The sequence below is a fragment of the Hippopotamus amphibius genome, chromosome 2 (assembly GCF_030028045.1).
Source record: "Hippopotamus amphibius kiboko isolate mHipAmp2 chromosome 2, mHipAmp2.hap2, whole genome shotgun sequence".
NCBI classification, from domain to species: domain Eukaryota; kingdom Metazoa; phylum Chordata; class Mammalia; order Artiodactyla; family Hippopotamidae; genus Hippopotamus; species Hippopotamus amphibius.
Genome location: NC_080187.1, coordinates 106,974,214 through 106,977,721, shown reverse-complemented (window position 1 = coordinate 106,977,721; position 3,508 = coordinate 106,974,214). Strand labels below are relative to the sequence as shown.

The 3,508-nt window shown below is 47.1% G+C and overlaps 1 long non-coding RNA gene across 1 annotated transcript; it reads left to right on the top strand.

Annotated features, from left to right (window-relative positions):
* The first annotated feature begins 1,572 nt into the window (after positions 1–1,572).
* On the top strand, positions 1,573–3,079 carry LOC130846494 (uncharacterized). Its single transcript, XR_009051570.1, has 3 exons — positions 1,573–1,988; positions 2,701–2,840; positions 2,988–3,079. It is a non-coding gene; the product is annotated as an uncharacterized LOC130846494 (long non-coding RNA).
* Positions 3,080–3,508: the final 429 nt, after the last annotated feature.

The window sequence follows — 3,508 nt, the reverse complement described above, 5'->3', positions numbered from 1 at the left end:
AATAAACAAAACGTCATGTCTAAAAACAAAGCCGTTATTTTGTTTCAGTCACTTCTTCAGACTTCGGAGGCCCTGCCACCCTCCTGATACACAGTCCCTGTGCAAAGTCACAGGATGAAGCTCAGACATGGGGACTTCACCTGGCTCACTGCTGGCCCAGCTCCTGGAAGCGTTCGGAGCAGAAGAGGGGCTGCCATTGGTCCTGGGGCCTGGAGAAGTGGCTGGGCTGGGAATCTGGGTTAATCTCATTCCACGACATGACCATCAAGGTGCAGAGTGTGTGGGGATGTCATATTCGCGGAGGAGTGGGCACCTGGGGCTGGGGTGGCCCGTCCTCGTCCTTGTCACTGTCACCATCCAGGAAGGATGCAGAGAGCCACCCCTGGCAGAGGGGCTCATGCTGCCACAAGGAGGGAGTGAAAGAGGAGGGGAGGGGGCAGGGCACATAGCCTGAGGACGTGACATAAACTGGTTAGAACCCAATGGCTCCAAGGTGGAGGACAAATCGACTTCCACTAGACCTTAAACCTCAGTACACGCTCACTGTGACACCTCTGCAAGCTAAATGACACACCCACAGGCACCATGGCAGTTCCAAGGACAGATCATAAGGATAAAAAAGTGGGCAGTGGCCCAATTCCTAGAAAGCCCCGCCCCTTTCTGAAATAGCTGGAATACTCTCACTCATTAGCCTATGAAACGACCCACCCCTATAAAAACTGACAACCCCGTGCCCTGGTGCCTTTCTCACCTTCTGAGATGGCCCACACTCTGTCTGCGGAGTGTGTTTCCCTCTAAATATATCTGCTTCTTACCTATCACTTTGTCTCTCACTGAATTTCTTCTGTGATGAGACATCAAGAACCTGAGCTTCATTAAGTCCTGAAACCAGGTGTGCGATCTCAGTTAGAACACCTTGGGTTTTGGCAGGGTTCGAGTCCCGGTCGCGTGGGTTTGCGTCCCAGTCTGAGGTGCACGGTTTCAGGAGGAAGAGCAGCAGCAACATGCCGATGGCTGTAGGGCTGTGGTCTGGGTTTCAGGCCAGGCAGTTTGGTCCCAGGGCATCAAGGAGCAGGTCCTGGGCAGGCTGTCTGCTCTGGGCGTGACGTCCCCTCCCAGAGAGCCCGCCCTGGGCCCCTCCTCATAGCCGCAGCCCTGTCTCTGTCACTGTCTCTTTACTTCCTTGTGAAGTCCTCGCTCCCCGACTACATATCTCCATCTACACCAACCTGTCTGTACAGGCACACACACACTTGTTTATCTGTTGTCTCCTCCCCACGCCTGGGGTCCAGGATGGGGCCCGACTCACTCCCGCCTCTCATCAAATATCTGTGATGCGGACACATCTTGGGGTCGGGCAGAGGTCTTAACCCCTCACCTGGCCTTTTGTCTCCCGTAAACCATGTGGGTCACACCTACCTCAGGAGATTGTGGTGGGGATATAGCACACACAAGCCCCAAAATGATGGCTGTGATTTCATTCTGGCTTAGTATTTTAAATAATCTGGTCTTTGCTCTCTAGAGCCCTGAAGGGTTTTCCAGCTCAAATCCTATTCTGTGACTTGTCTTGAGCCAAGAGTGAGGGTGAGGTGAAGCTCCCATTTACAAGTAGGATGGAAACGCCAGTCTTAGTGAAAAGTTCAAAGGACAAAAGAGCCACAGGCTTCAGTTTTTCCTAAAAATAACACAGCGTCTCTTTCCCAGGGGAGGGGAGATGTTTGGCCTTGTTTCCTCTTGGCTCATGTTGTGGGGTGCACACGTGAGTGAGTGTGCTTGTGTGTCTGCCTCCGAGCTCCTCTCTAATCAGCCCTGGGGATGCTGGGTCTACGGTCCACTTGTCCTTCTGAGAACAAGCGTCGCTCAGGTAAATGCCCTTGGAACACGTGAGTGAATGTGCTTGTGTGTCTGCCTCCAAGCTCCTCTCTAATCAGCCCTGGGGATGCTGGGTCTACGGTCCACTTGTCCTTCTGAGAACAAGCGTCGCTCAGGTAAATGCCCTTGGAACACGTGCTTATTTCTGCTTTATTTGATTCTTGGTTGTGTTGGAGGATGCTGACAGTTGGGAACTGTAAAAGAAATAAATCTAAGAATAGAAAGAACTAGATCAATCTTTTTCTAAAGAGACAGACAATCCTTAAAATTGTGGTTGTGGAGACCTGGTTTATTTATTTAAACTACCGTGTATCTATTTCAAGAAAAGAGACTCATAAAGAAAAAAATAATGGATGAATAAAGCAAAATTTATGGCCCCAAATATATGAGGATGTGGCAGGTAAGATTAATATTTTGTTCCAGAAAAATGTTTTCTATCATGCAGTGTTGCATCATTTGTGTTTGTTTGAGAGTTTATATCTTGGGACATTAGTCACAAGAGTTACTACTTTCCTTTAGCATGAAAGATAAAAAGAAAATCTTGGAGATAAGAGTCTTGGGAGAAACAAAGGAAAGAAGGGCAGGCTTGCTGTAGAAGACCATTGCTTTATAAATAATTGAGCTACAAAATTTCTTAAAACTAGAGAAATATTACAGATGGAGTTTCATGTTTTATGAAACATCTGTGAGAACAGCATTTACTAAAAGTGTTTGAGCATAACAGTATCATGTTTTTCAGGCATTGATTAAAATTTTTACTTATTTCTCACTTCTCGGATTATCTAATTTTAACTTTTCCTTTTTGTGGTGCTTCCTCTCTCCCCAAAGGTAGGATTGGCTTATCTTTTGTTTATGAAAATGACATCTGGGTTGAAGTTCAAGGATGCACTGAGCATCTGCTCATTGTACTGCTGGGCTGTTGGTTCCTAGAAGTTCGGGTTGGAGGCTGAATGGTCATGTGACTTTGGGTGAGAAGCCACTGCTCTTCTTCCATAATTTGTTCTATAGGAATAAGATTATAGCTAATTAAAAGCATTTGAACAGCCCCTCAAAGAAGTGACACTAATACAGCAAATTACTGAAAAAGAGAATTCCTTGATTTTCTACTTTTTTAGGGAAAGAAGGATAAAAGAAAGACTGGCAATTGGATTCTGTTCTGCAGTATAAGGAGCTGTAGGCTGGTGGCTGGGGCCCCTGGAAGATAAAGATGGGTGTCCGCAGACTCCGCAACAATGGTTCTTTTTTAGAATAAAAGTTAATTAATTATTATTATTATTTATTTTGGCTGTGTTGGGTGTTCATTGCTGCATGTGGGTTTTCTCTAGTTGTGGTGAGCATGGGCTACTATTTGCTGTTGTGCACAGGCTTCTCAGTGTGGTGGCTTCTCTTGTTGTGGAGCACGGGCTCTAGGTGCACAGGCTTCAGTAGTTGTGGTGTGTGGGCTCAGCAGTTGTTGCTCACAGGCCCTAGAGCGCAGGCTCAGTAGTTGTGGCACATGGGCTTAGTTGCTCCACAGCATGTGGGATCTTCCCAGACCAGGGATCGAACCCTTGTCCCCTGCATTGGCAGGCAGATTCTTAACCATTGCGCCACCTAGGAAGTCCCACGACAGTTCTTTCTGATGGATGTTTTTGGA